A 26262-nucleotide genomic window follows, 5' to 3' on the forward strand; every position below is an offset into this window, starting at 1 on the left:
TACTCTAGCAGTCTATTTGTCAATGTAATTGACTTCCTTAGCCAGACTTAATCCCCTTAGAGTAAAATGTTTACTTACTTGTTTCATTTGATAGATGAATGCATTTCTATTTTCTTTAGGTCATATACTGTAATTATCTTATCTGTTACTTTTTAAAATTTAGATTTCAGTACCAATTGGTGTTTCCATTGGTATTTGTATATATTTTTTGGCGTTTAAGGATACCATAACTATGTTTTGATTGAGTATGACAATCTTTCTTCCTATCACAAATTACCTATGAAGATATTGAAGTTGATGGAAGTTACTTCCGGATTGGGGGGTGATACTCTGCACTATACATTTTTTCATCCCAGCCTTAAATTTCTAAATTGATATTTCTTAGAAAAAAGTAATAATTTAAATATGTCTTATACTTTTGTTCATGTAATCTTTATTGGGGTCTATTACATCTAAAATACATATCAGTACATACAGGAAAATATATGTTTCCCCTTTTGTGTATATGTGTGTGCATATGGGTACAGTCTTATATGTGCAAAAAACAGAAAAACTATTGGGACCATCTTTTGCATTGATGTCAGGTATGGATGCTGTGAGGGGGTAACCAGGCTCCCAAATAAAGGTTAAGCCCATTTGGTTACCTCTGATCCATGTTTTGGGGTTCGCGAGTGTCAATAAAGATTTTTTTGTGTTCATGCCTTTCCAGGCATGCCAGCAAGCAGGGTTTGCTAGGGCATGAGTTTCAAGGGGGTTTTGCGAAGAAAGTGTTGTCAGAATGTGTCTAGGTAGTCGTGGTCCAGAGTTGCTGGATACCCCAAAAACGTGCCAGAGAATCATGCTTGATTACCGCATACATATAGGCACATTTTCCTCGCAATATCTCCCCTTGAAAACGCTTGTGCGACTCACCACTAGGGTTCCCTGCTTCAGCACAGCCCAGGAAGGTAAATGGGGCATAAGGATGCAAAATGTCCCGGTAACTATGAGGGGTTCCTAGGTTCAGGGGGAAACCCAGTTAATGCCCAGGTCACCAGAACCGGTCTAGAGGTTCTGGGGGTGCTCTAACCATATGTAACGGGTTTCCCCCCCCCCCAATTGCAGATATAGTGTGGGGGTGCAGGAAACATATAGTGTTACTCGGTGTTGTGCATTACCTGTTGGCTCACAGGAGGGCTGAGCTTCCACCACGGGGAACCTGGGGCAATATACTAGCATATACAATTACAATGATGCAGCGCCTCCACCTGCGATGGCTCCCGCCAGAGGGGGAGTGGTTCCTCGCAGGACAATACCCAATAACCACATACAATGGATTGGATAAGAACGAATACCTTTTACTGCTGTGCCTAGAAACATGCAAGGTCAACAAGTAATAACAGGTGTCCCATTCTAAAGGCAACCTGACTCAACGTCTCCCTGAGGTTAACGCTAACGGACACCACGGAGGGTGTCCACACTTATTGCGTCACGGCGAACGCTACTGTCCCAACACAAGGATCCCACCCTCAAGTCCAGTGAGTCCCACCCAAAGTCTCGTACTCCCAGTTCATAGACCAACGTATGTGTATATGTGTGTGACTGCGCAGCCACTATGTCTGATGATAGGCCTTGTTGGTGCACGTGAGTTGGTGAGTTACCTGCCCGGGCTCCAGCCACGGGTACTGCTATACCACGGGAGAATCGCTGGGGTGTCCTCCGAAGTTGGGGTGAATTCCGGCGTGGATAATATCACCGCTTCTCCCCGCCGTCTGTACCTTGACGAGAACCGGGCTGATATCCACAGGCCGCAGTCAATCCGTACTGGGCCTCCGCAATTATAGTCTAGTAGTCTCTTAGAGGCCAAGCTTAAGCCCAAGCCTCTCGGCGGAAAGCACAGCGTCCGCTGGATTCCTAACTAGCGTATAGATAAAGGGGCAGGGTCCCTAACCTAGGGCCTGTCCTTATCATACTCCACTAGGGTGACTCAGGGCTATCTGGGGCCTAGGGGAGTACTGGCCTAGTGCCGGGAGTCACTGACTCCAGCACCCTACCTCTTTCCCCTAGCTGCTCCGGTCACCAACTTCCCCCCTGGTCCCTGCGCGCGAAATGTATCTCTATGTTGCCAACAGAGCTCCTCCAGCCCTATTGGCTCCCTGGCGTCATGGGGCCGTTCCAAAGGCTCATGGGACTTGAAGTCCTCTTACAGAGCCCTCCTCTCATAGGCTAGTGCTTCGCGGGCTTTCTGGACCTTCACTGCGCAGGCGCGAGCTCCCTGCAGTCCTCCCGGTGCTCCTAGCCCTTGCGCATGCGCAACGCCCCTAACAATGGCGGCGCCCTGCTCCGCGAACCGACGGAACCGCAGCAACGCGATCGTGGCCTTAACGACGGCGCGATCGCGTCCCCCGGCAACCGTCCGCAACCCTTAGTAACGCGCGGCTTGCGCACCAACAGGAGGGGAGGTTAATACAGCAAGGGGGGGCCAGCAAGGGGGACCTGGCTACACATATATAAGGTAGTGAGGGATTATTAAAGTCCAGTCCTACTATTGTATAGTGTGTGGGGAATATAGGCTAATAGAAAATAAAGTGCAGCTTTTTATTCCATTCCCCATACCCCGAGACTTAGGGCATATAACATTATTTTTATATGTATAACCAATGTTCTGAGAGAGCCACTGGGCTACCAACTTGGTGCCAGTAAGCCACAGAGGATGCCGGAGGTGTGAAGACCATTTGGGAAGGCGGGAAAGGCTCAAGCACCCATGTTCTGGGATAAATGGAAGTCATCCGGACTACCATTTGCCCTAACAGACTTGGAGGAGCCTAACCCACTGGGTGACATGCAAGTGGCTAAGGTAGCAAACCTGAGCATGCCCTTGGCTGATTCAGAATCCCCGTTTGCCTGGCTTCGCTTGACTGGCATCACTCTGATTGACAGACAAGAAAGTTCCCACGCTTTGATTGGCTTTAGTATTTTATGAATGAGTTCCAAAATACTATCAGAATCCCTCAGCCAATCAGTTCAAGAGATTTTAAGCACCAGAAGTCAAGCGGGAAATTTGAAACGACCAAAAGATGCTCTTGCGCGAATAGCAAGAGACCGGCTTGAGAAAAACCAACCCAAAATATTTTATAAGTCCCGCTTTTTGTGGCCCTTTCAAAATTAAACGTAGCGGTCATGGCTGGGATGACAAGTCGATTTATTTCCAAGACGTTTGGAGCTAAATCCCGGTCAAGGTAAAACTCTGTTTTAGAGTGCTAGCATCTAGGCAAGTCTAGTTTTTTACCCCAGTTCCCAAGTAAGAGTGTTTCTTCTTATGTAGTTTGTGTATCATTGTGTGTATGCCTTTTCATGTGAATAAATTTACAATTTATTTCACTTTACCTGTTTTGCTCAATGTATGACCCTGGTAAAAAGGTGTAAATGCCTGGTCTATATATATAGTGGCAAACGGCCTTGTGGTAGGGCCAGTGAGAGTCCATGCACTGTATTTTAGGCCTTTACAAACTCTGTCCCTTTAAGGCAAAACACATATCATAAAACAAAAGTGTACACCACAGTATGGAGGCTAACTAAACATCCATGGCCCTGACTGATCAACTGGGTAGCTAGGCTAACTTCCAGTTAATAACACTGCAGACTATAAAATACAAAATATATGGTCCATATATAGTTCTTAGTTCGAGGTGCTTGGAAATCCATCAAAGGAATCTCCAGGCAAGCCTTCTGGATCCTGCTGCACCTTCCAGAAAGGCAAGCCCTGCTTCCTTGGCAGGTTATGGCTTATGTTCCTGAGTGTGGGTCTCGTGTGGGTCCCAGGTGGTCCCAGGCAGTCCCTACACCCAGCAGGCCTGGGGAACCATACCAACCAGTATCCTACTAGTTAGAGAAAAGTCTCTCCTTCTGGTAGCTTTCTGACTGCCATATGAACCCCCTTGCAATCAGAAGTTCAGTCTGAATTGGGTGCACCTGTAGACTGCCTCTCCAGAGAAGTTAACCTCACAAAAAACAAACAAAGATGCCCGAAGCTACTTCCAATGTGACAAAAATACACAGTGCAATACCTATATATTCTCTTGAAAAAGGGTAATTTGGTTTAACCCTTTGGCCAAAGCGTCTTAAGCCTGCTGCCACTTCAAGGCATGACCATTAGCAGGTCACATTGGAAGTAGCTTTGGGCATCTTTGTTTGTTTTTTTTTGTATACATTTAGCCACGGCCACTAGCACTCCTTTTGACACTTATTTACATATATATTATGTGGTAATGTTTGGGGTTTCTCAGAGCTTGTTGGGTATCTGTGTGTTTATGAAGTTAACCTCACACCCTGGAAAGTCTGCATAATGTAACCTGCTAGCATACAGAGTCCTTGAATCTGTCACAAACATATATATATATATATTACAGACATATATTTGTAAAAACACATTGCATACAGAGAATCTTGGGGTATATTACAAACTGCTTAAACTCGTCGATTTTATAGTCTCTTGTAGACTGTCATTTTGTCAGCCACATCAAGCCATGTCCACTCAATGGTTCAACCTATGCACAGCTATGTTCACTTAATGTAACTATGTATATGTAACCATGTATTTGTCATCATAACTCTGTGCCCAGGACATACGTGAAAACGAGAGGTAACGCTCAATGTATTACTTCCTGGTAAAACATTTTATAATTAAACTAGCTTATATGCCCGGCTTCGCCTGGGGAATGTAATATTGAATACATGTCCCTGCCCCCCCCCCCTCCTCCCGCTGCCGGCACATCTCCCTGCCCCCCCCCCCCCCTGCTGCTGTATGTAGTGCGGGGTGAGATTTATCTCTATGTGTGTGTGTCTGTGTGTGTGTGTCTCCCCCCGCTGCCGGAACATATCCCCCCCCTCTCCCTCCCCTTCCCGCTGGCGGCACATCTCCCCGCCCCCCCCCCTGCTGCTGTATGTAGTACGGGGTGAGATTTATCTCTATGTGTGTGTGTCCGTGTGTGTGTGTCTCCCCCCGCTGCCGGAACATATCCCCCCCTCTCCCTCCCCTCCCCGCTGGCGGCACATCTCCCCGCGCTGCTGTGGCCCCCCCGTTGGTACATCTCCCCTCGCTGCCGGCACATATTCCCCCGCACATATCCCCCCACCACGCTTTAAGTATTTAGTTAAATTTCGGCGAATAAACAATGTGTATATATTTTGTAAGGATTTTGATTTAAACATCACCACCCTGTATCTAACATCACCCCCCCCCCTGCATCTCACATCACCCCCCACGGATCGATGTCTCTCTCTCTCCCCTCATCTCCCTTTCTCCATCCTTTCCTCTCCTCTCCCTCTCCTCTCTCCTCTCTCCTCTCCCCCCTTTCTCACTCCTCTCACCCTCCTTCTCTGTCCTCTCCCCCTCTCTCCTCTTCGGTCCCCTTTCTCTCTCCTCCCTTCTTCCTCCTCTCCCTCTCGCCCCCTTCTCTCCTATCCTTTCCCCTCTCTCTCCTCCTCCTGTCTCTCACACAATCACATGTCACACACAATCACGTCACACACGTCACACACACACAATCACATGTCACACACACACACACACACACAGACACAATCACATGTTACACACACACACACACACACACACACACACACACACACACACACACACACACACACACACACACACACACACACACACACACAATCACACACATACACACACACACTGACACACACTGTCACACAGTGACACACAGTGACATACACACACACACACTGTCACACAGTGACACACACACACACTGTCACACAGTGACACACACTGACACACATAAAATCACACACACACAATCACACAAACACACACACACACACACTGTCACACACACACAAAGAACGTTTACAGAAGCAGCCTCTCCCCCCTCCCATAGCTCACATGCAAAGATTACAGAAGCAGCAGCTCTCCGCCGACACCACGGATCCCCCCCCCCCTCATAGCTCCCAGGCCAAGATCTCCCATACCTCAGGCAGCGAGGACTGCAGCACGCTCCTAGGAGAGGGGAGGGAAGGAAGGAGGAGGGGGGAGAGCCAGGCAGCAGTGAGTGCGGGCGGCCAGGCGGAACCCCTGGGACTGCTCCCCAGAGCCCCGGCTGAGAATCACTGACACACACAGCCCCATCCAGGCAAGGACACGCCCCCTCCCTTAGTAGCTACGCCCCCTGCCCCCTGCTTTTACTGCTGTCCAGCCCAGTGAAATTTAGAATGTCCATAACTTGGGAGGTGAGTGACATTGGAAGCTCAAAATAGTTGCGTTGACCTACAAATCCGCCGCAGAATGTACAATGAAAGTTTCGTGGTGCTATGTGGTGCCGTTTGTGAGATTTCGATGCTTCTGACATACAAACAAACAGAAAACGGAATCCAACTTAGAATTATAGTGTAGAAACATAAATAAATGTACTGATTAGTACTGTAATTATATATGGTTTTACAGTCTCCATGCAAGGTGCCTGTAGGACTTGAATGAGTACCACCTGTAGAATTAGACTTTTTTCGACAGCACAAAGCATGGTGTTAAACTTTCAAAGATGGAGGTCTAATTGACCATTGAGGTGCATTTCCTCAATTCTATTTATTTGACACAGAGAAGGGAAATTTCTTTAACTTTATGCTAAATGCTTTGTTTTTTACTTAAATACTTATCTATCCTATCCAACCATTATCGGTTTTACAATTTCATGTAAGAACCCGGGTGCAAGATCTAGCCATACAAGCATTCATTTAAAAGGGTGAACACATTTGTTCAGTAGAGAATCTTATATGAATTTCACCAAGGTCATTTTTCTAAGAGTGAGATTGTGCCACTTACTTTACTCTTTTTCACATGACAATGCTAAGGAGTAAATGGTGCCTGGTATTAAAGCACTGTAGACTCAAGTTTTCATTAAATATTGAAACTACAAACGTAAAATACACAAGATCAGAAAGTGCACAAAATGTGTATCAGATGCTATATATATATATATATATATATATATATATATATATATATATATATATATATATATATATATAGAAAAAAAGAAGCGCCAGTTCCGTAAATATAAAGTAATGCGTAGAGTTTATTCAAAAAACCAGAGTGGTCAAAAGGACCAATGTTCAACTGGTGTGATTAAAAAGCAATCAATATCAGATAGTAGCAGGGTTAAGCAATAGGCAAGTGACATATAAGGGGATGGTAAGGCGAGGGAGCAGTAAATTGTAAGGGAGGAAAACAACCAGTTGGAATATCAGTTGATTCAATAGCACTCCATATAGCCGATAAGAACCCAGTATAAAACAATAGTCACCAACTAGAGAATGTCCCTCCTCAAATGTAAAGTCGGTGTACTGTTGGCAGACCTGGTAGAGCACGGAGCTAAATACCTCGACGTGCGTTCTGCTTGGGCTGGTGTATCCTGATGTTAGTGAGAATACTTTCCTCCTATGGTTTAAACGGAGCTCCCGTGTGTCAAACCTCAGTTGGAGGTGAAAAACGTCCTGCGTGTCAGACCTCGCTTTGGCACCGGATGCGTGGTTCAAACGGGTGCCTCTATCCCCAGAGCGTAATCGCGTCACTGCGTCATGACTCCAACGCGTTTCGTCACTCAGGGTGACTTTCTCAAGGACAGGATTGTAATAGCTGTGCTGGTCTTCAATGTATATACAGCACCAGTGATTGCCTCTGATCAAAAACAGCTGTATTCAATCCTTGTCGTGGCTTAACGCAGGTGGCCCTTCAGGTCAGTAGTGTCCGGGTAGGTGTCTTTCTCTCTGGACACAGCCTTCCTTTCCTTCTGTGAGCTCCCTTTTGAGCTAAGGAATCCCTCACAAGTTTCCTTGAAAAGGTCAATCACGTGATGAAACGCGTCGGACGTCGTGACGCACTGATGTCATCACGCCGGTTGAGGAACTGTCTCGAGGTTTGCCAGTGTGTACTCCATACGAGGAGGTTGAGCAGAGGATACTTCCGGGTTTGGCAGAGCCGCGTGTAGCGGAGCAGGGTGTTCCAGTGACAGGTTGCTGCCATTGCGCTCGTGCGCTTTACACACAGGGTGTAACAGCATAGATCTGGACATTTCCTACAGCCCTGGATGATACACCAGCTATCCGTGGACAACATCTTCCCCTCTGTTGATGTAGAAGGGACGCTCTGACCATTTTCCAGCTACTGATAAGTATCTACTGCTTACCAACTGTATACTCTCACACCATATACCTGGCTCCTACCTCCTGCAGTCTTCCACGGCCTTACAGATTGTCTCCAATGAATGTTTTTTTATCCATTGAATTGAGTGCATGTCCTGGTGGCCACTCTCTATTTTAATAAATTGTCAACTTTTACATACAATATTATGCCATGGAGCTGGCGCTTCTTTTTGTCTTTTTCTCATATATATATATATATATATATATATATATATATATATATATATATATATATATATATATATACACAGTACACACACACACACACACACACACACACACACACACAAACACACACACACACACACACATATATATACAGTATATAAAAAACAAAAAATGTGAGCGCACACTCCTATAAACAATAATATAACAATTTCATAAAAAATATAGGTGATATGTGACCAAACTATGGTAGAAATCACGAATCAATAATATAAAACAATTAAAAATGAATGTAGAGATTGCAGCAGCAATAGAGGATAACCTGGGAAACAAATCAGTCTATAGTAAGTCCTGTAAATAAATGTGCCTTACATAATCCTCCTTAGAAGAAGTGGTTGAGTGACTCCAATGTCCAATGCAATACAAAAAAAAAACAGTTCCAGCGTAGTTGGTATAATACACATGTAACGGGTGGACCCCCTTGTCTGACCCCCCCAATCTCACATTGGCCCGTGTGGTCTAACCGGTCCCCATTACGTGATCGTGTATGGTGGTGCACCTGCAAGTAACAGGACTCCTGAGTCTCCCACTTGATGGTATTAGGGGATGTCATCAGGACAGGTAGCTGAGGTAGTGGGTGCGAGTCCAACTTACTTCATGTGCAGCGCCTCCACCTCATCAGGATCTGTGCTTCCGCAGGGAGATGGTCCTGGTGAGGAACTCCTTCTTGGTGGTGCCATCCACTGCTGAGTAACTTCACACTCACACAGTGGATGTATATGCGAACAAGACATCTTTATTTGCATGGTATGGGCCAGCTGCCCCTCACAGATAGCAACTCATCCGCTCATCTCTGTGCAGCACTCCATTAGGAAGGTCCCTTCTCCCTAATAGAGCTGCTTTCCACCTTTACTCTCAAAGAGATTCCCCAGCTTCTCTGGCTGCTGTAATCTCCTCTCCTGAGCTGCTTTGTCTCTCTCAGCTCCTCTCTTGAGCTGCTCTGTCTGTCAGCTCCTCTAAGGCCTCGTTCAGGGTGCTGGCTTCGGAGGGAGGGCGTGCTGCCGTGCGTGCTGCCGTGAGAAACAAAGTATTCAATTTGAATACTGGTTGTCAGGGTAGCGACCGCCCTGTCTCCGAAGCGAGGAGTTGAAGCTGACTACAGTTTCATTAAACGAAAATTTAGTTTTTTGGAGATGCAGCAGCGTCACAGGGACCTAGGCAGCCAATGAAATCATTCTTCAGAATGATTTCATGACTGCAACTTGGATACTTACCCTGCTGTGTGTAACCCCGCCCCCTCCCCAACGCTGAAAAGTCTGCTGGGGGATAAACACAGATTGCCCAGCAAACTGCAGCACTGCCTCCCTCACGCCCTCCCTCTGAGTCCTGCAGCTGGCACCCTGAACCAGACCTAACTCTGCTGTGTCTGCTTACTGACTCACAGCTAGCAGGAGACATTGCAACACTGTTGCAAACCTTCACGTGCCTCTCACTGAACAGAGGCAGCACAACAACAGGAAACTGACTTCTAACTTTAGGCAGTGCTGTGTCTTATATCACCCCCCAGAGAACAAACCTGCTCTGTACCACTAAGTGTGGGCACAATGCATGTTGTCACTTCCTTTGGGGACATATGACACCTCACCAGGGTTTGAGGGCAAACCTCCATTGATTGTTGCTAGCAATCCTGCATACTTACCAGGTTTACTGCCAGCATGAGAAATAGATATGTACACCAATCTTACACATGGCTACACACACTCTCCTGACCATGAGCCCAGATGTATGATGATCAGGAATCCACGCTTCCAGCGTGCCTGTTAGCTGGACACCTCATGTCTAGGATTAGTAGGAACCGTGTAGGAAAGCAATTAGGAGTACTTGACCGGTCGGCGTGGGGACCAGCGTGTGTCACAAAGAACACACCCACGGTGTTCAACGGGTAGATGTTCCCAGCTAAACCGGGGTCACTCAACCAAACTGCTTGCAGCGGGGAAGGTGGATATGGCACAAAAAAATCCTCAATAGGGGGATGAAATCGGTTAATCACTGACGAAACGCGTAGGGTGCGTCATCACGTTTGAGGGTGGAGCTATTGAGGATTCCCTGAGACGAAATCAGCCCCCTTATAGAGAGGCTGTTCCTGCCTTTGATTGGTGCCGAACTATCGGGCTGCAGCTGCGTTTTTTTCTGCCATATCCACCTTCCCCGCTGCAAGTAGTTTGGCTGAGTGACCCCAGTCGAGCTGGGAAAATCTACCTGTTGAACACTGTGGGTGTTCGCAGGAGGGGGCGACAGAAATAAATTACATTTAGGATTAGAGGCCAGAATGACCTTTATCCTCAATACAATGACCCTCTAAAGGGTTGATTGAGGATTTTAAACTCAGCTGTTTTCTGTAAGTTCTTATATATTAGATCTGATTTGTCCATTTGTCTATCTATTTATTTTTAGATATTTTGCCTGGATTGGGTCCTCGTATCATTTATTATATATACAGTATATATGCATCGATAATACATTTTATGATCCATATTTTCGCAGCAACGGAGATCAATATTAGCTGCGGCATTGCCGTGGGCTCACGTTCCCTGATGGGCAGCCTGGCACGGTCGTCCGGTTGTTGATATAATTTCATAAAGCGGTAGCCATGTTTTCTCAAACATGTAGTGATATGATCTTCATAGTAACCCTGTCTCACTTCGCCGATAAGAATAACATTGAGACTATCTGTTCTAATGATGTCGGATGCACATTAGAGAAAGCTGAAAAACACCAGTACAATAGACAATGTTACAGTCATTTGTAGTGACATTAGTAGTCAAAACAACTAATGTTAGTGCTGTACTGTTCGCCAATGACCAATATTTATTTGAATCTATATTCTGTTTTTCTCTTCCTATGATATAGGAGCACTAATGAATGGATACTGTTTGGAGGGTTTTTTCGTACTATCCGCCGTCAGTGCAGTTGCTCAGTATACGTGATGTACCAATTCTTACTGACTTCCAGTTAGAGAACTTATTTCAGTATAAGTTACATAAAAACTATTAATACTATGTTTCTCTGCTCTTTTTCATAGAGACATGAGTGTAATAGCTTGATATAACCTTTATCTCAGTACACTATGTTCAAATATAGAACAGCAAAGACAGTTTTACAAGGTCTGGTTACAAATTTAATTTATTTGGTATATTTCCAAGTAACTAACATTGGCTCAAACCTTGGTTATTTGGGCATGATTTTCCAGCAGAGATTAAGTAATTTAAAACCTAGGTGATCAATCACATCAGTCAGCACACAGAACAACTTCTTGTTGTGTAATAAAATGTCAAAGTCTTGACAATGCTCTTAATTCGATGGGGAAAAAAATAGGGGAGCGCAAGGTGTAAACTATGTGTGTAGTGAAGAAATATATAAATTGATTAATAAAGATAGGATGTTCTTAATGGTTCACTTCTTCATGTATGGCAGGCGGGGATCTCTCTTCAGCATCTCACAGGATGAGAAGAAAAAAACTCCAATGGTGTAGATAGTATTAACAGGTTTATGTATCATGTGATAGAAGAACAATTGCATGCACATTTGGTACATATATATCGGACAATGTACAGGGGTCTTTGGGGGTCTTATCAGGAGGTCCTAGTCCCAGCCGCAATGTTTGATGTCCTTTTTTTCCTCCTCGCGTTGTCAGGATGCCAGGGAGCGCCGGTACACTCACCCGGTGTTCTCTTCCTGACTGTAACATCACGAAGACTCGCGTCTTGCGAGATTTCAGGTAACAGGAACAAAAACGGCTGGAAAAGGCTGTGTGAATCGCCTTGTGCCTCCCTCTCCACTGTAAACTATGGCAGGGTCCAAACTCAACTCAACCGAAGCATACAGGGCGAACCAAAAATGAAAATATGAGAGTGATAAGGATTTCTAAAGGCAGACAGAGCAAGCAGTATGTCCAAAAATTCAGTCTGTGATCTGAATCCTTACAATAAATGTGCCGCCCAACTTACTCTGCAGGTTTCCTTTGGACACTTGTCTTATGCACATTTACTTATCGAATGCTCTACTTGACCTACATAGGGTTGGGCTCCCTGAACTATTGTCCTAGGCACATTTATTGTAAGCATTAACTGATTTTTGGACATACTGCTTGCTCTGTCTGCCTTTAGCAATCTTTATCATATATATATATATATATATATATATAGTAGCACCAGTTTGAAAGGGAATTGTTTTGTATTTTACAGGGTTTAGGGAAGTACTTCTGGTCTTCTGCTTTGACCTCTGGGAACGGGCCTGAGGAAGGGGTCTTTGCCCCAAAACGTTGACCCCCTATTTCCCCTGGTTTCCTTTACCTCCCCCCTTCTTTTGTTGTTTTCCCTGTCTTCCCTCCCTATCCCTGTGTTCTATCCCTTCCCCATTTGCTGTGATTTATTTGGTGCTTAGTGATATTCTGTTTGTGTATGTATCATGACCCTAAGTTTACACTTCTTGCTTCATCTATTAGATTTGTTCATTAAATTATCTTTTGACATAACCCCCATTTTGATCATCATTTCTATTCGTCCGTGAGTGCTGGGATCCCCCCTCCTCTTTTTTCCATTTATATTTTGGAGGAAATAGGGTCCTCCCTGCTCCCTTGTGCACCCTGCACACACCCTTTTGATCTCATATTTGACTGCTGTCTATCTCTATTGTTGTTATATGGAAAGGACGTTGATCCAGGGAGTAATCCAATTCTTGGAGACAGGAAGGAATTTATTTTTCCTCTTATGAGATACCATTGGATGATGTGTCACCGGGGTTTTTTGTTTGCCTTCCTCTGGATCAATATACTGTAAGTACGGATATAGGATAAAGTATCTGTCGTCTAAATTTAGCATAGTTTGAACTTGATGGACGTATGTCTTTTTTCAACCTCATCAACTATGTAACTATGTAACTATGGTACTATGTAACTATGTAATCCTTTTGGCGACTGCAGAAACACCTCTGAAGTATAACTCAAAATACTTTGAAATGCAAAGATGATTTCTAAATACAAGATATAATTATTTCAAGACTTGATTGCAGGGATTTTTCTACAAGGAAATACAATGTACTTCCCATACTGTATAAGCAATAGAAAATGCACAGTAAGATTTGAAGTGCACAGCGTCTGAGGATTTGAGGAAGGAAGGGTAGCTTCTTTGTCCTTGCACTATTTAGCATTGCATGGGTTAAAGGTTGGAGTGCTCAAAGGGAAAGAAGCTTATTTCAGGACAAAGCAGATTTTGAAACCCATTTAGCACCAGAGAACAGCTTAGCGTGATGGCAGCCAGTGAGATCATTAAATTACCCCCTTAGGGTTACAGTAGTGCATGAGCAAACATTGTAATGCCAATCCATTAGGATGGATAGGTAAACCATTACTGATTTAATCAATGTGACAATCTATGTGAAGAGACGGAAAGCTTTTACAGAGGATTTTGGTTATCCCAATCAATTTGAAATGGCTTCATATAATAACAGATTATCTCTCTGCAGTAACAGCAATGAATATATAATGAAGATCTCTTTATGAGTCAGATCATTTCTCATTCCACGACACTATGAGTGATGTGATGGTATGAAAAACCTATAATAATAATATTACATTTGACTCTGGATTATAATTATTATTTTTTTATATGGCTTGCAACTTGGTAGTCACCTCTTGTCTGTGCAATTTGATATAGATCAGCAATGTCTATTTCATGATGTATGTGGTATTTGCTATGGGAGGTTATAAAAGCAGGTAAATAATAAATAATACATGAAGCTGACGAGGAAGAGCAATTTGTTGGGAGCTCGTGTGAAGTTGAGGTTATTAAACATATCACTCAATGACTTATTCTATTTAAAGAATGGGCTCTCGTCATCCATAACACACATTACACGGGGGGGGGGGGTTCCTCAAGCCCCCTTAACATCTATATGATGCCACTCTGTCCTACCATTTCAAGTTATGACCTCAATCATTTCCAATAAGCAGATGATACCCAGCTGTATGTGGCTATTATTCCGGGTACTAGATAAATATTGGGAAAATGTATGTACATTTGTACATGTGTACCTGTATAAGAATGAGAAGGACACCAGCTGTGCAAAACTATGAGAAACGGTATTACTTTTACATGAAATATACAAATCCGTAATAGACAAAGTGAATTTACAACTTGACCTAAAGCATATAATGAAAAAAAAAAGACTTGCATAGGCTGACACACCCACTCAATGAGACTCAACATTTCGGGTAGCAGCCCTTTGCCAAGAGTCTAAAATAGAGTGCCATGATCATGGGTACCATATATAGGTGCATCCCCTCTGTCATACGTGTTCCACCTAAGGCGGCCGTCGTAAGCGCAATACTGCACGCGAATGTCGTGACATTGTTGTAGCCATGGTTACAATGCTACGTAAAGACTATGAAAAAGGTACCCAGGTGTACGTACATCACAGAAATGTTTCTGGAGTGATGACTTAAGTATTACAAATGTAGCCAGTGTTTTGTCTCCCCACTGGCGCGCTCCTGCAGGTGATATGATGCATTAGTCCAGCCCTTTTCTTGTACAAGGTGAATTCAACACATGGGCATTTCTCCCACTAGCACACTACAGTTATGTATGTCCCTCAGCAACATGTCAATGGGAATAATAACGTAGACTACATCTGTACTAATATTTATTGTGCATACTGAGGGTAAGAAGACCGGAATAAAATCAATATCAATCATTCTTGTATTGCAGTAATACTCAAATGTATTGTATTGCCAGCTATGGAAATATGTATCCCTTATTTTGCTCTTGTGGATGAAAGATCTTTTCACTTATTTGACCTGAAACATACAATAAAATACAGATGTGGCAAAGACTTACTGTCACCAGCGCCGTGGACAAGAAACTGCAAAAGACTGCGGTGCTGGGGACAGTGTCTGCCGCAAGCGAAGTACGGGGGTCCATGTTTCTAAATGGGACCCCCCCTCTGCAGCATTAATTTTTCGGTGCTGCAACCGTCCATGGCACCGAAGACGTTACCTCTTACTACATTGGTACGACTGAGATCAACTTGCACTTTTTTGACTACTAAACCCTTTAAAAATATGTGGTGACATTGTGGAACCCTTTCATACTTTGCTACAAATGTGTATACTGTAGAATACAGATGAACATCTCGTGCCCTGCTAAAGTTTGGTAAAACCTGCACAAAACAGTAAATCCGCGCTCATGCTTCCTAAATTGGTGATCTTGAAGTAGATCTACTCTCCCCTCTTGCTGCTCCCGTCGCATGAAGGCACCCCATCTTCATCAACATCCACCGCGGAGGGACTCCAACGGCGTCTACCTCTGGGTCTAGTAACAGCTTGTGCCAGATGATTCTGAACCTTCACTACTGGAATACCTTTTTTTACATGTAAGTCACTAGTTGCACTTGTTATTGTATTTTTGAATACACAATACTTTACCTCTGGTGCGCTTCTGTGCCTTTGTTTTCTGCTTGGTAAAACCTGTTAAGGTACAAAACAGTTTGCAGTGTGCCGTAGTAGACAACTCTTGAATATGTTAATATTTGACTTGAGAACATGTACCTACTATAGGATGAGATATATAATGAACATATTTGAAAAGGTCAGTTACCTCATTTACGATGAACTATGTACTGTACACAGTGCTGATGTAATTAAACTACGTGTAAAGATACAGTAAGGCATATTGCTTTGACAACACTGACATCACACTGACTTGTGTAAGTAAGCTTCCATGCACCAGGAAGGCATTTGAGAAAAGTACATATCGGGCTTATTACTTTTCTGCATATTCCTAACCTCCAAACCAAGAAACGGTGACTACTGATAGTGGAACCTCAGATGTAGTGTAGGGATTAATAGTAGAGAGCTTCAATTAGGAATTCCTCAAATGTATCAACCCCCCACCCGCTAAGTTTTCTCCATCACTTTTGTTGAAAAAAACAAACAAAAAACAATTGACGATGTATTTTCATAACCGGAGAAATGTTGGCGTAAAGATCTATTCTAAGGCATCACTTGCAGAGGTTCCGTGTTACTGGGAGAGCAGATGGCTGAGTATGGGTATACCGTCCAGCTTTCCTTAAGTCACTATGTTATCTCATGTATAATCAATTCATTTCTTTGTGGGACGGGTTGGATGTCTGAGAACTTCTTCTGATGATTCTTCTGCCCCTTCCCAGCAAATTATCATTCCACAAGCTCTTGATACATATTAGTCACTTAATACTATACCATAATATGATATAATATGTTATAATATATATATACAGCATACGAACCAATCCAAGGACCAGTAAAGAGACAGCTGCCTCTTTACTGGTCCTTGGATTGGTTCGTATGCTGTGTGTTTCTATGGGACTAGCATCTGCTTTTTTGCTTCATTACAGTGTGCTGACTGGCCTCTTGTGGATTATATAATATATATATATATATATATATATATATATATATATATATATATATATATATATATATATAATTAGATATTTATTTACATCTGTTTTATATGTATTGTGGAGATCAATGTACTGGTGGCTCCGTTCTTCTGGCATTTCTAACCATTCCATACTGTAGGACTTCCCTATTTATTCTGTCCCCGGGTATGATTTGAGTTTATTTGTGAACCCGTACATGACTCCACAATACCCATACGTGACTGCTGTACGTCATGTATGACACTTGACAGTGTCTTTTTTTACTTACGGTTTAATCTGCAGTGAAATCCTTTTTACGTAGACTATATAATCAACTGTAATTTTGGACTCATTTTTACCGATTTTTTTGTGCCCACATTTAGAAGATTTCTCCTCTGCTCAGTCCCTTTCTGGGTGTTACAGTTATAACATTTGATAGATATCTTCTGTAGAGCGCCCCCTATGGTTATCCTGGTGTGTTTCCGTTTATATGGGGTAGGCCAATCTTCTAATTTTTTACTGGTTACTGTGCACCCTTTGTTTTCGTTTCTAATTTGCAGACATATATTCTTCATAGACTTAATTGACTTTCTAGGAAAGATGATGTTAAATAGATCCTATACATTTCTGAATGGGTCACCAGGAACATAAATCAGTATTTGATGTATCTTTGCTCTGTGGTGGTCGTCCCTATTTTACTCACCATAACTTACTTCGAGATGTGGTGGTCCGTGAGGCTGGATTTCAGCAACGCATGCGCAGGTTGTACCAGGAAAAGCAATGGTGAAACAAGCTGAACTGGCTGGGAATAGGTCCGAAAAAGGTTGAATTGTTAAGGCAGGGGCGGCCAACTCCAGTGCTCGAGGGCCACCGACAGGCCAGGGTTTAGGGATATCCCTGCTTCAGCACAGGTGGCATAATTAGTGGCACAATCAGAACGACTGAGCCACCTGTGCTGAAGCAGGGAGATCCCTAGTACCTGGCCTGTTGGTGGCCGTGAGGACTGGAGTTGTCCATCCCTGTGTTAAGTCATTGGTTGAGCAATGGATGGTAGAGAGCAGAGATGAGCGGAACTGTCCGCAACGCACAATTTGCACAAAGTTGTTTCCCCCCCAAATTGAGAAACACTCCAGCGAGCTTTATCGGGTCTAACGAAGTCACATTTTCGCAAGCTTCCCGTTAAATCATGGCCAGACGGTGAGTGAAATATAATATGGTGTGTGTGCCGTATTTACATGCCAGCATGAAGCCAAATAACATATGAAACCCCGCAAATTAACATACAGTATTGAACAAAATTGCGATGCGCGTTGATTTAACGCCTGGGAGTCGCTTGGAAAGGCGAACGCAGCCACTGCTTTTTTTTTGGCGAGTCAAAAAGATAAATTCTGTGTGGCGCACGAGCTCCTGCGATAGTTTTGTATGTTTCCAGTAGAGAGTTGGGGGGGGGGGGGGGGAGGGAATGATATTCCAGGCATCATTACTGATGTTATCAGGGCCTTTGCTGAGGACATTACACGTTGGTAGGGGGTGGAGTATACAATTTAAGATGCCACAACAAAAATCTATTTATTTAACAATAAAGCCTGTCAGATTGCTTTGAAATCTTATTAGTGAATTTTGGCAAACAGAAGCTAAGGGAATCCATCCGCACCATTCTGTGCACAGGAATGGATATTTCCGCACCATTCTGTGCACAGGAATGGATATTTCCGCACCATTCTGTGCACAGGAATGGATATTTCCGCATCATTCTATGCACAGGAATGGATATTTCCGCACCATTCTGTGCACAGGAATGGATATTTCCGCACCATTCTATGCACAGGAATGGATATTTCCGCACCATTCTGTGCACAGGAATGGATATTTCCGCACCATTCTATGCACAGGAATGGATATTTCCGCACCATTCTATGCACAGGAATGGATATTTCCGCACCATTCTATGCACAGGAATGGATATTTCCGCACCATTCTATGCACAGGAATGGATATTTCCGCACCATTCTGTGCACAGGAATGGATATTTCCGCACCATTCTATGCACAGGAATGGATAATTCCGCACCATTCTATGCACAGGAATGGATAATTCCGCACCATTCTATGCACAGGAATGGATAATTCCGCACCATTCTATGCACAGGAATGGATAATTCCGCACCATTCTATGCACAGGAATGGATAATTCCGCACCATTCTATGCACAGGAATGGATATTTCCGCACCATTCTGTGCACAGGAATGGATATTTCCGCACCATTCTGTGCACAGGAATGGATATTTCCGCACCATTCTATGCACAGGAATGGATATTTCCGCACCATTCTGTGCACAGGAATGGATAATTCCGCACCATTCTATGCACAGGAATGGATATTTCCGCACCATTCTGTGCACAGGAATGGATATTTCCGCACCATTCTGTGCACAGGAATGGATATTTCCGCACCATTCTATGCACAGGAATGGATATTTCCGCACCATTCTATGCACAGGAATGGATATTTCCGCACCATTCTATGCACAGGAATGGATATTTCCGCACCATTCTATGCACAGGAATGGATATTTCCGCACCATTCTAAGCACAGGAATGGATATTTCCGCACCATTCTAAGCACAGGAATGGATATTTCCGCACCATTCTATGCACAGGAATGGATATTTCCGCACCATTCTATGCACAGGAATGGATATTTCCGCACCCTTCTATGCACAGGAATGGATATTTCCGCACCATTCTAAGCACAGGAATGGATATTTCCGCACCATTCTATGCACAGGAATGGATATTTCCGCACCATTCTGTGCACAGGAATGGATATTTCCGCACCATTCTGTGCACAGGAATGGATATTTCCGCACCATTCTATGCACAGGAATGGATATTTCCGCACCATTCTATGCACAGGAATGGATAATTCCGCACCATTCTATGCACAGGAATGGATAATTCCGCACCATTCTATGCACAGGAATGGATATTTCCGCACCATTCTATGCACAGGAATGGATATTTCCGCACCATTCTATGCACAGGAATGGATATTTCCGCACCATTCTATGCACAGGAATGGATATTTCCGCACCAGTCTATGCACAGGAATGGATATTTCCGCAGCATTCTATGCACAGAAATGATTCATTCTGCACCATTCTATGCACAGGAATGGATATTTCCGCACCATTCTATGCACAGGAATGGATATTTCCGCACCATTCTATGCACAAGAATGGTTACCGTGGAATGAGAAATGACGTGATTAGGGCTGTTTTTCCTGTTTTGTTGTACTGTTTTTTTGTTACTCAGACTAGGAGCGTGAGGATGATTTTTTTCCTTAGTACCACATGATACTACAGTATATCTGACGCAAGAGGGAATGGGCCAGGAGAAAGCCCATTGGGTCCGAAACTTTGCCCCTCATCAATTTAAAATGATTACTAGGGTAAACTGCCCAGTTGACCCAAAACAGTGCATCTAAACCCACAGCACAGGTATATTGCACAGATATATGTAGCAGTTTATGAGGGTAGATAAAACAGCAGTTCCTCTTACAAGACTAATTTGAAGGTGCATTCAGCGAGTATAACGGCATCACATTCTTTCACTTGATTGAAGAACCACAGTCTATTATATGAATAGTAGCCAATGGCATAACTTGATTGTGAACCAAAGAAAATTGTAGCTTTACTCACTGCCTTTTTTGTCTTTGACGAGTGCTTGAACCGCAGGCGTGCTCCAATCCGAACAGCAGCACAGGAGAGCAGGAAACGAGAGGTGTCGCACAGCCAAAAAGAACTCCGCCAGGCAGGATAGTAGCAGTAAGATTTCTTTATTGGCACATGAAGTGTCTCTTTGATTAAGCCCCTCCCGCACGAAACTTGTTAGTGTTTTTTTAACTTTATGTGCCAATAAAGAAATCTTACTGTTACTATCCTGCCTGGCGGAGTTCTGTTTGGCTGTGCGACTCCTCTCGTTTCCTGTCCTCATCAATTTAAATTCAAATATTTGTGTTCTTGGCTATTTTACTCGTCTCTAAGTCTTATCTTTTGATTTTTTCCTCATGTCCCCCCCCCCAATTTTTCTGATTTATCTGATTGACAGGTATGTCATTTGTAACATGTTACGTTAACCTACTTCTATGTATCCTGTGCAAAGAAAGTAGGATTCATGCATAGAATTGTGACCGTGCTACTTAATTGGGACCAATTTTGGCTCTGAGATGAGCACCCTCACGTAGAGATTCATTCACCTGTATGGTAACAATATTGTATGGTAACTGTATATTTTGAGATGGCCATGAGACCTTTTATAACTTTTCTTGTGTAAAGTAGAAAGATATGGCATGCTGTATACGAGGGGACTCAACTCCTGTCCTTAAATCCCACCCAACAGGTCAGGTTTTCAGGATATCCCAGCTTTAGCACAGGTGGCTCAATCAGTCAAAGACTCAGCCTCTGATTGACCCACCTGTGCTGAAGCAGGGACTGATTTATCCATCTGTGCTGAAGCAGGGATATCCTAAAAACCTGACCTGCCGAGAAGGCTTCAGGACTGGAGCTGAGCACCCCTGCTGTATACATGTTTATGCCGACTGTTCCGATTATCACTATGTTCCAATAATACTGACTTTATTCTGAGCAAAGTGGTGTTTGCCATTTTTTGGAGTCCGCTGATGGTCATATGTATTACATTTAGTATTTTTTTGAGCGTAGGGAGATTCTCATTATCATCGTGCACCTTTCTAATATACACTAAAACATCTTGTTTATTACAGCAAGGAAACAAAAGAAAACAGCGCACAACGGCAAATAGTGAAGCAAGTTCAACAATATAATTCAAATTAAAGGGGTAATATATCTGCGTACATAATAATGGTTGGTTAAGTGCATTTAGTGTGTATCACACTGTTTACCACTCGGCAGCTGCTGTCAGGAGAGTCAGGTGCTTGCTTCTCTCAGCTAGTGCCACTCCGTTGGTTCTGGGACAGGGCATCAGTCTTTTGCTCCCAAGGGGGTTTCCCTTCAAGCAGCCAGGTTCAGCTAAAGGTATTGGTGCTCAATGAGATCATGGAATATTTGGCTATAGATATGGCCCTTGGTGCTGTCAGAATTTATAATGCACAAGTAACATATAACGTTACTGCTTATCTTTTAATTGTCAGGGAGGCGAGTGAAAAATTGTAGATCAATGTAGAGCAATGCAGAGTAATTTGGAGCAATACAGAGTAATGTAGAGGACTGTCGAGTACTGTATTGCTGACCTGTATGTCAGGTGAAGTGTTATTAAGAAAACATATATTTTTGTTAATTTGTTATAAACGTAAGTGCATTTTCCGCACATTTTTTGCATGCTGCACGGGGAAGGAACAACGCTGTCAAATGTTTTTGTACAATTTATGTTTCTGTCACAATTTTGCTTAAATGTGATTCCTTACCGTTACATTTTTACATGTTTTAGATGCTAAAAACAGCAAGCTTTCACCCTTTCTATACTTCATGGCTACATTTCTAGCAGGCTAGAAATGTGTGTTTAATATGTCTTCCTGATGTAAAATAAATAACAGACAAATGCAGCGTGGAAACGGCATGTTCAATGTCTTAATCCCTCTTTTTGAAAGGTACTCAAAGTTGTCATAACCCAAATGAACAGGAGTTAAGGCTAGTTAAATCTTTGCGCCCCTTAGGGAATCTGAGGCTAAGTGTCCACAGTAAGACAATTCAGCCACTAAAACAATGCAGGTAATCTGTTGTTACATAAATAATGTACAAAGGTGTCTTGTTTCATTGAGTATTGAAGTCATATAAAATTGAAGAACTGCAAAGCCTAAAAGATTGTAAGCTCTTCTGAGCAGGGACTCCTTTTCCTAAATGTTACTTTTAAGTCTGAAGCACTTCTTCCCATAATGTGTTATTTAAATCTTATTATGTGTTATTTATATCTTATTATTTATATGACTGTAACTATTACTGCTGTGAAGCGCTACTGTACTGTATGTACATTAATGGCGCTATACAAATAAAGACAGAGATACATACAGCACCGACAAAGTTTATTGCAGCAAATGCCGCCGGTTCACCGGGATTTACTCCGGCTGGTGCTGAGGAAAGTCAGCACATCAGCCACATCCAGCCGCGTCCCCTCCGTTCCCCCCCCTCCAATCCGCGCGCAATTTAAACATCTTCCCGACCCTCTAGCTGCGCCTGCTGTGCCCCTCTGATTCCCCGCTCCCCCGCTTACCTCACTTCAAACCTTCAGGGGAGTCGGGGAAGCCGGGGAAGCCGGGGAAGCCGGGGAAGCCGGGCGCTCGCTTGACTGTGACGTCACCGACGTCACGCGAACGAGCCGCTTCCCAACGCTTCTCCACGCTGCCGCCACGCATCCTGCCGAGCGGCATTTGCTCGAATAAACTTTGTCGCTACTGTACATACAGTTGCAGGGTACATGCAACCACACGCGGGTTTTCTTGATAAGGCTTATTTATTGAGCCTTAAAAAAATACAGCACACAAAAACAAAACAGCTTCTCTTCAGCATAGAAAAACAAGGCAGCTTCTTTTCAGCATGCAGGACACAGACAGTTCATCAAACATGTACTTTGAAAACAGACCTTGTAGCAGTAATCTTACTTCAGCATTTCACTCCTGTGTCCTGACCAGCTAGACTGCATGTGTGTGCAGCCTGTGGTTTTTAAAGCCCCTTGATGAGGCAGCTGGGATCAGACTAATTAAGCAGCCCTCTCCACTGAAACTTAACCTCATCACTGCTGCACTGCAAACCTAAACATAGGTTTGCCAGGTATACGGCTGGTGACGTTTATTCACTCTGTCACACATACATACAAGCCTAACATGAGAGAGCGTGCTGTGAAGCCGTCTTCTTCCCTAATGATTAGGTGTCGTACCAAGAGTAGGAATAGAAGACAGAGACACAACAAGGGAATGGACAGGGAAAATACTATAACGCATCCTTACTCAGCGGTTTTCTGCCAGAAGACATCTTCCAGCGCAGAAGACAGTGACACCTTCCATCGTTGGAGAACTCCTTACAGCCCATTCACTCTTGGTCCTCCAGCAACAGGTGTCTTCTGATTGTGTTTCATAAAATTATTGCGCATGTGTTTTTTATTTTTATTTTATTTTTTACCATAGCCAGGGACACCATGTGTATTTAAAATGTTAGTGAATAATACTAGTAATAATTATGACCTCACCATACTGTATAAATCACTTTATAGTACTAGAGAAAATCAACACTAAACTGGCAATTGTACAACAATTGTTGTTGGAATTGGGCTAATGTACGTTATTAAGCTCAAGGTTGATTTATGTTGCATCCAAAGAGCCATTTATAGTCTATTAAGTGAAAAACTGTATTTGCGATTAGCAATGTCTTTTAAGCACCTTTGGCTTTGAAGGAGTTTGATTGAATATCTGAACGATAAACAACCTATTGGATTGCATACTGATGAGGAGCAGACCTGTAAACAGAAGGAAACATTGCACAGTTTTATAGGAACTTTCCCCCCTTTTTGTGGAAGCAAAGCAACACATTTGATATGCACCAGTAATCACTGAAGCACTGTGCGCATGTTTAGTTTCCAATGTCTTCTTGAGAAAGCTGTGCCTGAAATCATGAAATGACTTATTACTATTAACATTCTGTATCCACTTCTCAAATTCCTACTCTCGCCAATGGAGAAAGAGTCAGCAACCAACTCCACAGCTTATTGTTACGGTCCTCCAGAAACGTACTGTATTAACCATTTGCATCCTCCCATGCACCATGGTACTGCACTTTTTTTTTTTTTTTTTTTTTTTTATTTCAAACATTTTTATTGTTTTCTGACAGGGGTACATTCACATCACATGGTTGTTTATAGACATTAAACTTAATTAACATATACATTTAAAAGTGAACAACCCGAAGCATCTCAAAGTTGATTGATCAAGAAGAGTCGATCTGCTCCTAGTATTTTGTAACCTCCTATGCATTTAGATTCTATTATGTAGATCCCCGTCCGGGAGAATTAACAGTTATAGGAGGATCTTAGATCAAACCCCTTATATTAGTACTGTAAAGGATAGACAGAGAGAAAGAGGGGGAAAAGAGAGAAAAACAGAAGAAGAGGGGAGAGAGGGGATAGGAACGGGGAAACCATATCTCATTTTTAATCTCTTTAATTATAAGGCCACTGTGCCCAAACTTTCTCATATTGTACTATATTCTGTTTCAGGAGCGCCGATAGGTATTCCATAAGCTTGACCTCTTACTGCATGTACAATGTACGGTATAAGACTTTCAGCGCCTTCCTAAAAAATGGGGAATGGGGGTGGAATTTATTTTCGGAACATAACATCCAGAACCCACTTAGTGCTCACTGTTAAATATGGTAATATTACAGGGATGATCATTGTAAAGGAGAACAAAAAAAAAGGAAGATATTATTTTAAATGACATTGGATTATATTATGTTAAAATTATATATATAAAAAAACCAGAGAAGCGCATGCGCCATTGTGTAAAATTGTTACAATATCTTTTAAATAAATGCACATGGCACAGTAGAAAGATGCACTTAGAAGGATAGAAGTTATTATAGTTTTTAGAAATCATTCTCAGTGGGTTATCAGCCGGTGAATCAGTGGAGAAAAAGCAATAGAAATTCTGCATAGGACGTGAAGCTTCTCAAAACCATCAATCATATATTTTCAATGGGGCCAAATCCAGGAAACACCCGTAAAAAACAAGTGGCTCTCCAAATAGTGGTCCTATGGAAATCTAGTTGCTCCGGTCTCTCCACACACGGTATACACAGTAGATTACTAACTCCGTCCAGCATATCCCACCTGAGCCGACGCGTTTCATCACAACAAAGTGATGTTTACCTTTTGTAGCCTAGGAACGCTTGAGTATTTCAATTTGTCTGTCGGCACTCTCAGACATTCCCCTTGAAAAAGTTGCATTATTGTGACCAAACGTGTTGGGTTACGTTGGATACGCTGGTCAGAGTTTCTAATCTGCTGTGTATGCAGCATGTGGAGAGACTGGAGCAAGTAGACTGCCTTGGACTCCTGTTTGGAGAGAGAGCAACTTGTTTTTTACGGGGGGTTTCCTGGACTCTGTCTCATTGAAAAGATATGACTTGGCGGTTATGAGACTCTCCCCGTCCTATGCAGAATTTCCCACTGATTCACCAGCTGGTAACCCACTGAGAATTATCTCTTAAATATTTAATAACGTTTATCCCTGTGAGTGCATCTCTCTACCATGTGCATTTATTTATCATTTTTGTAACAATTTTACATACTAGAGCTTTGTTTATTAGATTCTATCCTTTCGATTAGGATCTGGTAAATCCACAAGAAGCGGCCGAAGTCTCCCCGAACTTTAGGAATTAGACATTGGTCATAGGAAAAATTGCTGTGTGTTTTAC

At 43.0% G+C, this 26262-nt stretch overlaps 1 protein-coding gene across 1 annotated transcript in view; it reads left to right on the forward strand.

Annotated features, from left to right (window-relative positions):
• Positions 1–26262, forward strand: part of KCNK3 (potassium two pore domain channel subfamily K member 3) — a 195794-nt gene that overhangs the window by 22003 nt on the left and 147529 nt on the right. The window lies entirely within an intron of this gene.

Source organism: Ascaphus truei, chromosome 4 (assembly GCF_040206685.1).
Source record: "Ascaphus truei isolate aAscTru1 chromosome 4, aAscTru1.hap1, whole genome shotgun sequence".
In the NCBI taxonomy this organism is placed as follows: Eukaryota; Metazoa; Chordata; class Amphibia; order Anura; family Ascaphidae; genus Ascaphus; species Ascaphus truei.